The following is a 15,881-nucleotide window of genomic DNA, read 5'->3' as shown; positions in this document are numbered from 1 at the left end:
GCAATCCATTAGCAGCCGACCAGTTTTCTAACTGACCGTACCCGACTAATAAAGTTTCTACCTTTTCATTGGGGGCCAGAAGAGTCACGTATTTTCCGTTCGGGAGGGAACGAGGGGCCTTCCAGCGCCCTAGTGCTTGGTACATTACCGTACCCTCCTTTCTTCGTTGCACTCCCGGGAGCCCCCCGCCTTATACGGACACTGCCCCGCCCGCAGCATGTGGTTGTGTTTAATTCCAGACTTCCAGACAGGGCCCAGCCTCCGGCTCATGCTCTGGACGCAGCCAGCCTCGCTCCCAATTTGCGCCGCGGCATTAATCAATTTCTCCAGCCTCCGCACGCCTCCATTACCGGCCTCTGAGCGTGTGAAGCCCGCAGCACGTAGCGTACTCTCGCTCTGCTTCACTTAAGGCAACGCTTGGCCACATTCTGCCCAAACGGACGGCCGACACAGTAAAGGACTTGGGATTCCAGTTGCTGGAACGCCCGCCATACTGTCCAGACCCGGCTCCAAGCGACTTTCATCTGTTTGGACCACTGAAGGAAGCGCTCAGAGGAAGGAAGAAGCCCGCATCTCGTGGTCGTGCGGTAGCGTTCTCGCTTCCCACGCCCGGGTTCCCGGGTTCGATTCCCGGCGGGGTCAGGGATTTTCTCTGCCTCGTGATGGCTGGGTGTTGTGTGATGTCTTTAGGTTAGTTAGGTTTAAGTAGTTCTAAGTTCTAGGGGACTGATGACCTAAGATGTTAAGTCCCACAGTGCTCACAGCCATTTTTTGAAGGAAGAAGATTTGCAACGGATGCAGAAGTCATTGATGCGGTGCAAATAAGTTACAGGCGCAACCAAAAAAGGATTTTTCAGCGTAATCGGAAGACTTGTAGAAACGTTGGACAAAGTGCGTTAAAGTGCAGGGAGGTTATATGGAAAAATAATGTATGTTCCAGTTTTCACGAATCTAATATACTCTGCCAGACTCGGTAACAACACAGTACACGAAAGACGCCGATGCACCCTGGCGGCCCTTCTAATCATCACAGAGAAGCAGAACTCTTAACCATTTGCATACCCGGCAGTGGTGTGGTTGTACAAGTGTATAACATTTCGCTGACATGCACCCATGCCTTCAGATGGTTTACAAAGCATACTGTATCTTACTTTTCAGATAACAGCTGAATGAGTGGGTACGGGCTGATGTGGGTGCGGGTACTCTGTGAGAAAGGCGAGTGTGGCAGTCTGAGTTGCCAGCTACAGTCACGCCTTGTGCAGTCGTTCCCTCGTTGTTGGGTTTGCTGTGTGCGAGGTTGCGGCTCTTCTCTCGTAAATACAGCTGTCTATGTCGCATTCCTACTGACTATCCAAATTAGAAGGAGGAAGTCAGTGAAAGGTGACTACACTGAGCCACAGCGCCAAAGATCGCGCCAGAGAGTATTGTTCCGCCGCCTCCACTGGCAGTGATTATTGAGACGTAGCGGCAAGCAGTTCTTACCGAGAAGTTGTGGTGGACACTGCTTGTCGTGAAGTCAGAGTGAGATGTGGTAGTGGAGAGTGTTGTTGCGTGTTTTATGCAGTGGTTTGATGGGAGAGATAGCAGATGTTGTTCTAATGGAGATATTGTAATGGTCAGAGTGCATTTCGTCAATATATATGGAGGTCTTTTCTTTTATTGTTTTATTCTTTCAGTGACCTGAATAATGTGTCATTACAGGTTCAGTCAACAAAGCATCTGGCGTGTGTTCTTGTATTAGAGTGTAATTCTGATTTTCTTGCGCAATTGTAGTATTTCTAATTTTCTTTTATCACGTCAGTATAATTGGTATTAAAAAATTCTTGTCTTGTTGAAGAAGAACCGTGCCAGATGTGCGTTGAGTCATACTACCACATACAGAACAGCTACACTTGTGTTTGTTGTTTCGTAGGTTTTATAGTTGCTGGGGACTTAATTAATTAATTGTGCTAACAGAAATTTCCTTACATTCTTTGTTGTCATTCTAAGCAGTCAGATTGCGTACTAAAACTAGTCAGGGCCAGCCGTTTACGAAACAGCGTAATCGGACATACAGCGACAGAAAATTAAAAAGTATTTGCATTGCATTCTTATATCTTTATTTTAATTAAGCCCCGATGCACGTGGCGACCGCTGCCTCGGATCGTCCCTTGGAATTCTTCTGATTGTAAAAATAGTAGACCGTAGTATTGTTGTAGTAATTTGTAGTTTAGTAATTGTAGTCTATTTTGCATGTGTAGATTTGGTAATTGGCATTCTTCTAATGGTATTTTTCAAAATTTAATTTTTATTGTCTTGTCTATGGGTTTTACAATTTAGGGCAATTATTTCAATTGTTCGATTAATCGTGTTTGAGGGAAACATTTCATGTAAATGGTATTGTTGGAGATAAAGAGTCATTGTGTGTAATTTTCGTACAGTGACGAGTTTTGTATGTTTTGTAAATGATTACGTGATCAATGAAAAAGGCAAAAATGATGAATAGTGAGAATAACGAAATTGTTAACATGGCGAACTCGCCAACAGAGGAAAACAGTATCATGAATAATGAAGTGGAAAACAATTTAATCAGTCGAGAAAATAGTCCGGAACCATTTCAAAATTTTTCTCAATCAGAAAATTCACAGAATACGAGATTAACGATAGAAGATTCTGGAATAATATCGAACACAGATAGCCTTATGGCTATGCAGAAGGAAGTTAGTATTGCGGAAAATGTTAGGGGCGAAAAGAATTTTGAACCATTTAATATGGAGCACTTGATGAGTGCAATATTAAATTTAAGATCTGAATTAAAAACAGATATGGGAACAATGGCAACACGGTTAGATTTACAAATGGGAACAATGGAGCATTTACGATCTGAATTAGAAACACGGATGGGAACAATGGAAACTCGGTTAGGATCTGAATTTAAAACAGTGGCAACACGTTTAGAAACAGAAATGGAAACAATGGAAACACGGTTAGACTCACGAATAGGGACATGCTTCAAAAACATGAAAGATGAATTAAAGAAAGAAATCAGAGAAGTACAACCGATTTTGAATTCTCACAATAATAGATTAATTGCAGTAGAGATTAGACAAAGGGAACAGGATAGAGAACAGGAAGAAAGAGATCGCGTGATAGTACAGAAATTTTCAGAGTTAAATTTACAACGTGCAAAAGATAAGGAAGAAATATTTGAGAGAATCGAGGAATCCGTACCAAATGACAGGATAAATAACTTAACGCAACAGTGTGAACAGTTAACTACTAAATGTGACCATACCGAGACCCGAGTCGCGACACTTACGGAAGACGTAAATAAACAGAAAGAACAGATAGATGATTTATCGGAAAGCGTTGAGGAGATTTCAGATAAACTGACAAATCTTAGTTTAAGTGGGGACAGAGATTCAGATGATACAGCACCATTGCCATTTGCAGAAACCGAAGAATACCAGAACATAAATAAACATGTTGAAAATCAAGGAAAATTTAATGAACGCGTGAAAAGGGAATTTGAGGCATTAAAAAGCAAGTCAAACAGATTGAAGGCGAAATCGTAGGAAAAGTCGGCACAAGAAATTTAGAATCATAGATACCAGAGGGGTTTGAAGAAAATAATTTGTTTCATTTACGGGATGCAACAAGAGAGCGCCAGGCGCGTGAATTTAACAATAATCGTCATTGTGACTGGGACAGACGCGGTAGGTCTTTGTCGCCACGAGGCGAAAACTTTGACTATAAACACTTTTTGACTGTTCGGAAATTTAAGATCTTCCGCAATTCTAAGAATGACATACATCCATGTGCATGGTTAGATCAATTTATGTACGCACTTCCACCAAATTGGCCACTAAGTCACAAACTGGAATTTATGTGTGGATATTTAGAAAACGAACCGGCGACGCGGATGCGTGCACTCATTAGAGATTGTAATAATCTAAATGATTTTTATCATGCATTTCTATCGGTATATTGGTCCGAAAACACGCAAGACAGAGTCAAACACAGTCTTATTATGCAGCGTAATTTTAAACAGTCTGAGTTCGCACGCCAGCGGAATATTTTGAAGACATGATTCGAAAGAACCAGTCTCTTTCCAACCCTTATAGCCCGACTGAATTAATTCACATTTGTTTAACTAAGCTGCCACAATCCATAAGACAAATTGCTTTAGCCGGAAGATGTAAAGACGACATTGAGACTTTTAAGACTTTGTTGCAAGAACTTGAGTATGACAACGACGACGGGACTTCTTGTAACTTTTTCAGTAACAGTAATTACAACAGATTTTCAGAGAAAAGGGACAGTGATCGGAACGGTCGTTATATGGGTAACTTTGAGAATGACAGACGTAACAGACAGGACAATAGATACCAGCCTTATGACAATAGCAGACGTTCTAACAGAAATTACACAGACAGTTATAATAACGGTAATTTGTACCGGAATGATCAATCATACGGAAACAGTAATCGGTATCATCAAGACAGAAATTATTCATACAATAATAGAAATTCTTACTACAGAAATAACCAGGGTAGTAGATACAACAATAATTTCAGAAGTGACAGTCGAAATTATACAAGAAGTAGGTATGCAGACAGACAGGAAAACAGAAATTTTAATAACAGACACGACCAAGAATTTGCATCTAACAGACAGGAGGGACCTAATTGGCATCCTCCACGTGACAGAACTTCAGAGAGACAAGTGCAAATCGTAGAAATGGATCCGCGAAATGACGCGAATAATCAAAGACGTGACGCAAGCAATCGACAATGACTAGCAGCTTCGGCTTCTGGCAGCAATATAGACGGTTCAGAAAGTAATGACACTACGACTTTACACTACGTACGCCTGGAAGACATGAGAGACATTTTGTTAGACGAAAAGGAAAATAATGTAGACGCATTTTTACATCCTGTTATTGAAGTATGTGTGGGTAAGAATAAGTTCACTGCAGTTTTAGATTCTGGGAGCCCATTGAATGTCATTAGTGAATCAGTTTTTCGTATATGTGAAAGAACTATTGCCTGTCCTGTGTTACCTATTTCAAAAACTACAATTCGAGGGTCTATTTCTGGAAAAAGTGTGGAAGTTAAACAACAGACCAACTTAAATTTCATTTGTCAAGGATACGAATTTTCTGCTAATTTTATTATTGTTCAATTACTCAGTACACAAATTATATTAGGTATGGAGTTTCTTAACGCACATAAGGCAATTTTGAACTTTAAAGAAGGAAGTGTGAATTTGACTGTTGCCGGAATGCCGAAATGTTTGAAATTTTTCGAGTGTTTAGCAAGATCTGAATCAGATACAAAATGTTTAAGGTTTCTTACTTCTGATGTTTTCGTGGAGCATTATGACGACAGTGTGTTTATTCATGACAATGACAATAGATACAGAGACGCGATGGATGATATAATTAATAGCGAAGAACTAATTAATGAAAAGGTTAAGAAAGCTGAAGTGCCAGATGACGTTGCAAGAGAAGAGTTGCACCAAATTTTGACTTCAAATGCTACAGTGTTTAGTCATCACACAGGAACTATACAAGGCTTACAATATTTATTTAAAGTAAAAGAACACACACCATTTCGCGGGAAAACGTACGCTATTCCTTTGGCTTACAGAGACAAGGTTATGAATGAAATTTAGTACATGTTAGATCAGGGCATTATTGAGCCTGCAGTCAGTCCTTATACCAGCCCATTACACGTTGTTCTTAAAAAGGATAGGTCAATTCGTTTGGTTCTGGATTCCAGACAGATAAATAATATCATCATTCCTGAAACTGACCGTCCACAAAATTTAGATGAACTTCTTCAACATTTCCATGGAATTAAAGTTTTATCCACGATTGATATGCGCGCAAGTTTTTGGCAAATAGAACTCCACCCTGAATGTAGAAAATACACTGCCTCTTTAGCCTGTTACCAGTTTCGGAAATTACCGTTTGGACTTACTGTATCTTCAGCAGCATTCATTCGTAGCTTAAATGAAATTTTACCTGTTTATCTTCGTGACAATATTACTTCATATGTTGACGACATTCTTATTGCTAAACGTTCTTGGAGTGAGCACAACAAAATTTTGGATTCATTATTACGTATCTTTGCAAGAGTTGGCATTACTGTGAACTTAGAAAAATCTGAATTTGGTCGTTCTCAGGTGAAATTTCTCGGTCACATTATTTCTACAGAAGGTATTCTTCCTGATCCAGAAAAACTTGACGCTATTCGTAATTATGCCGTTCCTACCACAAAACGTGATTTTCGTAGTTTCCTTGGTGTCTGTAATTTTCTTAGACGCTTTGTTAAATTGGACGATTTGGCCACACCTCATTTATGTGAACTATCTGGAAAGAAATCTAATTGGTGTTGGGATGAGGAAGCTCAGTCAGAATTTGAACAACTTCGTGATGCTTTAGTTGCTGCTCCACTTCTTTCACATCCGGATTTATCTAAAGATTTTTGTTTGGCAACGGACTCATCATACAAAGGGCTAGGTGCACATTTATTTCAAGAGATAGAAGAAAACGGCGTTGTAGTCCAGAAAACTATTGCATTTGGAAGTCGTGTTCTCTCTAAATCAGAAAAGAATTATTCGATTACGGAACTTGAAGCTTTGGCTGTTGTTTGGGCTTTTACAAAATTTCGCACATTTTTGTTTGGCAGACATACTAAGGTTTACACCGATCATCGAGCTCTGGAATTTCTTATGTCAACAAAATTAACTCATGGCAGATTGTCGCGATGGGCGTTGTACCTACAGGAATTTGATTTTAGTATTGTTTACATACAGGGTTCTTCAAATATTGTTGCTGATGCTTTATCACGTGCACCTATGGGTTTGAAACAAAGTGTTGAAGAGGACTGCAAGGAAAACAATTATTGTTTGATGTATATTCAAGGTGTTGCGTTTGAGAACTTTATTTCGTCTTCGCTCCAGGACATTGCTAAGGAGCAAAATAAGGATCCAATCTGGAAGGACATTAAGGAGAAGTGGAGGAGAAAGGAAAGCGTAGCGATTAGACAGCATTATTTAGTTCGCAATGACATTGTTTTCAAACGAAAATCGGTCGACAACTCTGTTTGGTTAGTTTGTTTTCCTGATGAGTGGGTTAATAAGCTGATTTGGTATACGCATTTCAGTTATGCACACTTTGGTCCCAGAAAATGCTTTCATAAATTGCGAGAAAATTGTTACTTCAGTAATATGGAAAAACGTATTCGATCTGTTCTGGCCAAATGCAAATTATGTCAAAAGGCTAAGCCGCCAACAGTTTCTCACAGAGCACCGTTGTTTCCTATCATTCCAGCGAAATTAAAGGACATGGCTGCAGTCGATTTGTTCGGTCCAGTGGATCGATCTACTAATGGTTTTGCGTACATTTTCGTAGCAGTGGAATTGACATCAAAATATGTGTGTTTTACACCTTTACGCAAAGCAACAGCTCGTTCAGTATCTAACGCTTTCATCAAACATTTTCTTAAAGAAGTGGGTCATGTTGATAAGGTTATATCAGATAATGGATCACAGTTTTGTTCTAAAATTTGGCTTCGTACTCTACAGCGTCGTAAAATTAAACCAATTTTCATTTCACTTTTTCACCCCCAATCTAACGCTTCAGAGAGATGGATGAAGGAAATCAATAAATTGTGTCGTCTTTATTGTCATCAGAATCACAGAACGTGGGATCAGTATCTTCATATTTTTCAAAACATTCTGAATGGACTCCCTAATGATTCAACTTCTTTACCGCCTTTACTGATATTAAAAAACAAAGCACCGACAAATCGCATTTCTGAAATCGTTCCTTTTCCGCCTTCACGGAAACTGCGGCATTCTGAAGTTGTGAATCTGGCTCTACAAAATATTGCATCTGCGGCTGCTAGAAGAGAGAAATCAGCTAAACGTCCTGGTCGTTTAAAAATCTTGTCAGTTGGTCAGAAGGTGTTAATTAAGTCTCATCGTTTGTCTCACAAAGGAAAAGGCTTGTGTCGCAAATTTTTTCTGCTTTATAACGGTCCATATAGAATTCGCAAAATGATTCACGATAACACTGTTGAAGTAGAAACTCTTAAATCACGACGCTCTAAGGGAATACATCATATATCTAACGTTAAAATTTTTGTGGAATGACATACTTTCGAGAAACCAACAGTTTACGTAAACATGCAGAGAATACAAGGATACCGCGCTGTGTTTTGGCGGCGCGGCGGCACATACTCAAAGCAACAGTGAAGTCTTCGCGCCGCACAAGGCAGTCGTTGACCGCAAACAATTGCTTTCTACGTCACGCGCCTACAGCTGATCGAGCGCTCGGTGCGAATGCACTGACAGCCGTAAACAAATACAGTCTTTCTCCGAATAAAATCAGTATAAAGCTATAATGACTTGATGAATTATGTTATTAACATTCAGTATTTTTCAGGACACGGTTCTATAAAATATTTAAGAACTTCAGGTAAATTCTGTGCGTGTCCGACGTTAAGACGACTTGCTATCGAGAAATTTTCAGGAAGAATGTAATTTCCAAGAAGAAACTAATAAACTAAAAAAGGTAACTATTAATTGAGTTTATTTTTCAGGTAACATATTTCCACTTAAGTACATACTTTAGACGTAATTTGCTGCTCGCGATTACGTGATTCATACTTTGTACTAATTTCATGTTCTATGAATTTACTTGTGAAGTGACGTGCTTGAGTACGTTAACTGATTTTGACAATGATTATTAATGAACTGGGTTGTAACTTGTGTATATGATGCATCGCTTGGCTGCACTGCTTTTTCACTGATGTCATATTTTTTAATTATGTGCCTGCTGTGCCTATTTATTTAAATTACAATTGTCACCTGATTAATTGTGCTGATGTGGTTAGGTATGTAAGTTATACTTTGTGATTTATCTGCTTGCGCCTTCATGTTTACTTATTAAGATTACATATGAACATTTATTTGCTTACGCTGATACAATGCTAATGACCTGTGTAGTACGTAAGATATATGTTTACTGCTATGCGTATGGATTGCACATTTACACATTTCTGCTTGTTGTCATAACTATACTTTAATTTGGTATATAGAAATGCTGATATACTGTGTATGAACATAGAGTTTAGGTCACACTATTGTATTAATTACAGGTTGTTCGCTTGGCAGAGCCTCGTTGTAAGAATTGTGCTGCATCCACTTGTTGACATTCTGTTCACTACTGGTATATTTACTCGCTATTGCTTGTTTTGCTTACGCTCAGTGCTTTATATTTTAACATAAGAAAATGAACTGCAGTAATTCGACGAGCGACTTTAGTACAAGAAACATCACAGAAGTCACATGAGCTGGAGGTTTTATGGAAGCTGTATAAATTTATGCTAATAGGAAGGAAGCTAACGATATGACATACCAAAACTAGGTTGAGACCATTGACAGTTATTACACTGCATTTTTCGTGAGCAAGTGAAATAGGAAGTGACACTTGACACAAGAAATACTCCACATGTTTGCTTCTGTTTGCCATAATTCTTGAAGTGGTGTCCACACTGTGAAATATTAGGATCATTCACACTCCGTAATCGTACTTAACTACTGAGAGTTATTCGAACTAAGTCTGTTAGAGGTCATGTATGCATTCTTTGTTTATAATTCATAATGAGTAGAAGATTTTGGTCAGATGGATTACACAGAGGTTGTGTGTTGACAGTGTGTCTTCGGATTGTATGGGATGATGAGGTTTGCATTAGGATTTTTTCTGTACTTGTTCGAGGAAACTGACTAGAGGAAAGAGTTGTTATGGAAGTGAAATGATACTGGCAATAAGGTTTATATGTATCGACGTATTGAAGAGTTATTATTGAGGTATTGAGATTATATGAAGTTGATTGGAGTTTTGGTGTATAAGAGGTAAAATAAGTGAGGTGCATATTTTTTTTTTTTTGTTGGTCTATATGGAACAAGGAGGATGAAGATAGCAGACTAGAACGCTAAAATGGAAGGAAGATTGTCTACACACACTTTGTTAAATCACTAAGCAGTATGTACTTTTTTTTGGAGAGAGGAAGTTGCATATCTTGGCACACTGACAGTTGTTCAGCAACCGTACATTTTGATCTGGCTTGGCAAACATTGGTCTTGACATGATGACTATGACGTTGACTTAACTATTATTGACTGTTATACATTGGTGCCACTATAACTTGATACACATGATGACATGAAATTTTGACAGAATTGCATTTAAACAGTTAACACTATCAATTACACAATAGTACTTAATGTGGATGAAAGATGAGTGAGTGCGTTTTGTGTGTTTTCCTTTCCTAATCCTACCCACCTATCTCCTAAATATTATTTTATGTGTTTGTAGTGGCTTGCACTGACACTCATAAATATTATAGGTTTACTGATATTTGAGTATTTGTAATAGTAATATGACAATTATCTGATATCATTTGTGTGTTTATTAGAATTTGTATGTTTAGTGTAAGAGCATTGTAAAAGCATTTGTATGTGTATTCAAACTATTGTTTATGCTTGAACTGTCTGAGTAGTGATGGTGAATATTATGAACTGTTACCTGCACTTTTCAACATGATGTGTGACACTTAGAAATGTTTAATTTCTGCTGATGAACTGTGTGATCAGTGATAGTAAATATTATGGACTGTTACTTGTACTTTTTCTACATGATTGGTGCCACTAGGACATGTTTAATAAACTCTGATGAACAGTGTGATCAGTGATAGTGAATATTATGGACTGCTTTCTGCACCTGCTCAACACTACTGGGTGCCACTGATGAACTGCTTCTACTGAGAAATGTGACTTGTTGCTGTGTGTACCTCTTCAACATTGCTGGGTGCCACTGATGGAACTGCTTCTGGTGAAATGATGTCACTTGATGGTGTCTGCACTTGTTCCACAATGCTGGGTGCAACTGATGGGACTGATTCTACTGAGATGATGTCACCTTTTGCTGTTTGCACCTTTTCAACATTGCTGGGTGCCATTGATGGACTGCTTCTACTGAAATGATGTCACCTGTTGGAGTCTGCACCTGTTCCACATTGCTGGGTGCCACTGATGGACTGCTTCTACTGACTCAACATTGCTGGGTGCCACTGATGGTCTGCTTCTACTGAAATGATGCCACCTGTTGGAGTCTGCACCTGTTCCACATTGCTGGGTGCCACTGATGGACTGCTTCTACTGAAATGATGTCACCTGATGGTGTCTGCACCTACTCAACATTGCTGGGTGCCACTGATGGACTGCCTCTACTGAAATGATGTCACCTGTTGAAGTCTGCACCTACTCGACATTGCTGGGTGCCACTGATGGACTGCTTCTACTGAAATGATGTCACCTGTTGGAGTCTGCACCTGTTCCACATAGCTGGGTGCCACTGATGGACTGCTTCTACTGACTCAACATTGCTGGGTGCCACTGATGGTCTGCTTCTACTGAAATGATGTCACCTGTTGGAGTCTGCACCTGTTCCACATTGCTGGGTGCCACTGATGGACTGCTTCTACTGAAATGATGTCACCTGATGGTGTCTGCACCTACTCAACATTGCTGGGTGCCACTGATGGACTGCTTCTACTGAAATGATGTCACCTGTTGAAGTCTGCACCTACTCGACATTGCTGGGTGCCACTGATGGACTGCTTCTACTGAAATGATGTCACCTGTTGGAGTCTGCACCTGTTCCACAATGCTGGGTGCTACTGCTGGAACTGTCAACTACTTGTTATGAAAACATTTTATGTGAATATTTGTATAAACTGATTTTTTGTGTATTACTGTTTGTGAAAAGTTATGAGACTCTTACCTGTACATATTCGTCATTGCTGACGCTATTGATTGAACTGTTTAACCACATAATACTTGTGTAAACTATTATGTAAAGTCACATGTATGAAAGAATTTGTATTGCTTAGTGTATTTTATATATTAGGCTATTGAAAGGTCAGTGCAAAGCCAAAATTTTATCTAGTTTCATGATATTTACGTATTAATATTATCTTTTATTTTTGTCTGTATTTTTTTTGACGAATTTGGTGGTATTTTCACCACCAATGCTGGCAAAAATACCATCAAATTCTAGCCCGTGGAGGAAGGGCATATGAAAGGTGGCTACACTGAGCCACAGCGCCAAAGATCGCGCCAGAGAGTATTGTTCCGCCGCCTCCACTGGCAGTGATTATTGAGACGTAGCGGCAAGCAGTTCTTACCGAGAAGTTGTGGTGGACACTGCTTGTCGTGAAGTCAGAGTGAGATGTGGTAGTGGAGAGTGTTGTTGCGTGTTTTATGCAGTGGTTTGATGGGAGAGATAGCAGATGTTGTTCTAATGGAGATATTGTAATGTTCAGAGTGCATTTCGTCAATATATATGGAGGTCTTTTCTTTTATTGTTTTATTCTTTCAGTGACCTGAATAATGTGTCATTACAGGTTCAGTCAACAAAGCATCTGGCGTGTGTTCTTGTATTAGAGTGTAATTCTGATTTTCTTGCGCAATTGTAGTATTTCTAATTTTCTTTTATCACGTCAGTATAATTGGTATTAAAAAATTCTTGTCTTGTTGAAGAAGAACCGTGCCAGATGTGCGTTGAGTCATACTACCACATACAGAACAGCTACACTTGTGTTTGTTGTTTCGTAGGTTTTATAGTTGCTGGGGACTTAATTAATTAATTGTGCTAACAGAAATTTCCTTACATTCTTTGTTGTCATTCTAAGCAGTCAGATTGCGTACTAAAACTAGTCAGGGCCAGCCGTTTACGAAACAGCGTAATCGGACATACAGCGACAGAAAATTAAAAAGTATTTGCATTGCATTCTTATATCTTTATTTTAATTAAGCCCCCATGCATCAGGTTTTGCTCTTACTGTGTTTTTTAGAAAAAATCGTAGAGATCTCCTTTTTTTAAAGAGTACTGTAGTGAATGTTATGAAAAAAGGCACATAAATTTCCGGAGAAACAGAGGCACACAGTACAAGAAACGCTAAAGCGGAAGACATAGTCTCGCAAATTTGGCTCAATCTTTCGAAACACACTGCATATGCCCGAATTTATATCCATTGCTTGATCGCTAGGAAATAGTAGTTACAGAAAATGTTGGTCCATATCTCACGGTTATTACATCGAGTTTTCCTGGATTTAGTTCCTGTTCAGAAAATGGTTCAAATGACTCTGAGCACTATGGGACTTAACTAACCTAAGGACATCACACACATCCATGCCCGAGGCAGGATTCAAACCTGCGACCGTAGCGATCGCGCGGTTCCGGACTGAAGCGCCTAGAACCGCTCGGCCACCGCGGCCGGCTTTAGTTCCTGTTAACTGTTAATTTAAATCAACAAAACTTTAAGGTATCTGTCACTTTTTGTTCCATCTCAGTTGCTCATTTTTACTTAGATTACATGTTTCGATCACTCTGGATTACCTTGAATTGTGGGCAGTTGTGCCAGCAACCCGTCTTGTCTATGCAGAACCACGTATCAGAGCACTAGCGGATAGGGCTTATGCAAGATGGTGAGAGACGAATGCGATAATGTACGTGACACGGAAAAAGTTTCTGTGTGTGAGCAGTTCGGATCCGTACCGCAGATTTTTCGTGAACATCGGGATAACAAGTGTTTCTCATTAATATGTAATTTAATTATCAGTCTTTAATAAAGTGGTTATACGCAGTAGTATACCGGTTACGCAAAGGTAAATTAAAAGTTTATACTGTCGTTGGTCACTGCACGCCCGACACGCCAGCTACGTAATGGCTTTGCACCGTCTTCTCATTTCTTTTCGACTTTTCCGTAGCTCTTGCATTCGCTCGGAACTAGATTTCTTACACTTTTTGCATTCCTTCCGGTGCTACCTTTCCTCTCAGTGCCGTTTTCTATAATTCCGAGCATATTTCCGAGTCATATGAGACGACACCTTTCACTATTATGCAATTTTCAGTTTAACACCGTTTTACACTTATATTTTAATATTTTTGTTGTCTCGCTTTGCATCCTTATAGTGGTTCGTAAGCTCTTGGCAATGACACCCGAATCAATGTTCTCGCTAGACGCCTTTCCACGCTACACAAGTTTATCACTTAATGCGAAGCTACCCTTCTGGCCATTAAAATTGCTACACCAAGAAGAAATCCAGATGATAAACGGGTATTCATTGGACAAATATATTATACTAAAACTGACATGTGATTACATTTTCACGCAATTTGGGTGCATAGATCCTGAGAAATCTGTACCCAGAACAACCACCTCTGGCCGTAATAACGGCCTTGATAAGCCTGGACATTGAGTCAAACACAGCTTGGATGGCGTGTACAAGTACAGCTGTCTATGCAGCTTCAACACGATACCACAGTTCATCAAGAGTAGTGACTGGCGTACTGTGACGAGCCAATTGCTCGGCCACCATTGACCAGACGTTTTCGATTGGGGAGAGATCTGGAGAATGTGCTGGCCAGGGCAGCAGTCGAACATTTTCTGTATCCAGAAAGGGCCGTACAGAACCTGCAACATGTAACGTCCACTGTTCAAAGTGCCGTCAATGCGAACAAGAGGTGACCGAGACGTGTAATCAATGGCACCCGATATCATCACGCCAGCTGATACTCCAGTATGGAGACGACGATTACACGCTTGCAATGTGCGTTCACCGCGTTGTCGCCAAACACGGATGCGACCATCATGATGCTGTAAACAGAACCTGGATTCATCCGAAAAAAAATGACGTTTTGCCATTCGTGCACCCGGGTTCGTCGTTGAGTACACCATCGCAGGCGCTCCTGTCTGTGATGCAGCGTCAAGGGTAACCGCAGCCATGGTCTCCGAGCTTATAGTCCACGCTGCTGCAAACGTCGTCGAACTGTTCGTGCAGATGGTTGTTGTCTTGCAAACGTCCCCATCTGTTGACTCAGGGATCGAGACGTGGCTGCACGATCCGTTACAGCCGTGCGGATACCATACCTGTCATCTCGACTGCTAGTGATACGAGGCCGTTGGGATCCAGCACGGCGTTCCGTATTACCCTCCTGAACCCACCGATTCCATATTCTGCTAACAGTCATTGGATTCGACCAACGCGAGCAGCAATGTCGCGATACGATAAACCGCAGTCGCGATAGTCTACAATCCGACCTGTATCAAAGTCGGAAACGTGATGGTACGCATTTCTCCTCCTTACACGAGACATCACAACAACGTTTCACTAGACAACGCCAGTCAACTGGTGTTTGTGTATGAGAAGTCGGTTGGAAACTTTGCTCATGTCAGCACGTTGTAGGTGTCGCCACCGGCGCCATCCTTCTGTGAATGCTCTGAATAGCTAATCATTTGCATATCACAGCATCTTCTTCCTGTAGGTTAAATTTCGCGCCTGTAGCACGTCATCTTCGTGGTGTAGCAATTTTAATGGCCAGTAGTGTAATTCATTATAATCGCGCCCATGCGCCTACGCTGTCGTCACAGGTAAAACAAATACTGCGCGACCAACACGCGCAGACACGATCTGTCCGTTGTGGGCTCAGCCATTGTTCGCGCATCTTCGGTCACGTAGTTATTAGCGATTCAAATCTGACGGTAGTTTGTCACACAAAAAAGTTGGGCCGACCCGCTTTAAAATTCCGACTGCTTTTCAGGTCACGGGATGTGTTCCGCAAGTGATGCTCGCTGCCAGCGTTCGCGAGTCTCCCTGTACATATAAAGAATGACGGCACGCCGCGGAAGAGCTGCGTTTCGTAAACAGTCTTTCTAAAACAAGGCGGTCCGCTCCGCCAAGGACAATGACGATGGCCGCGTATGATTTATAACCCGGAGCCCGGAGCCGCGCGGCCGGACGTGTACGCGCGCGCCCTTCACTCG

This window comes from Schistocerca cancellata, chromosome 9 (assembly GCF_023864275.1).
Source record: "Schistocerca cancellata isolate TAMUIC-IGC-003103 chromosome 9, iqSchCanc2.1, whole genome shotgun sequence".
Taxonomy (NCBI): domain Eukaryota; kingdom Metazoa; phylum Arthropoda; class Insecta; order Orthoptera; family Acrididae; genus Schistocerca; species Schistocerca cancellata.
The sequence above is the reverse complement of the archived record's forward strand: the minus strand, read 5'-3'. Positions refer to the sequence as shown.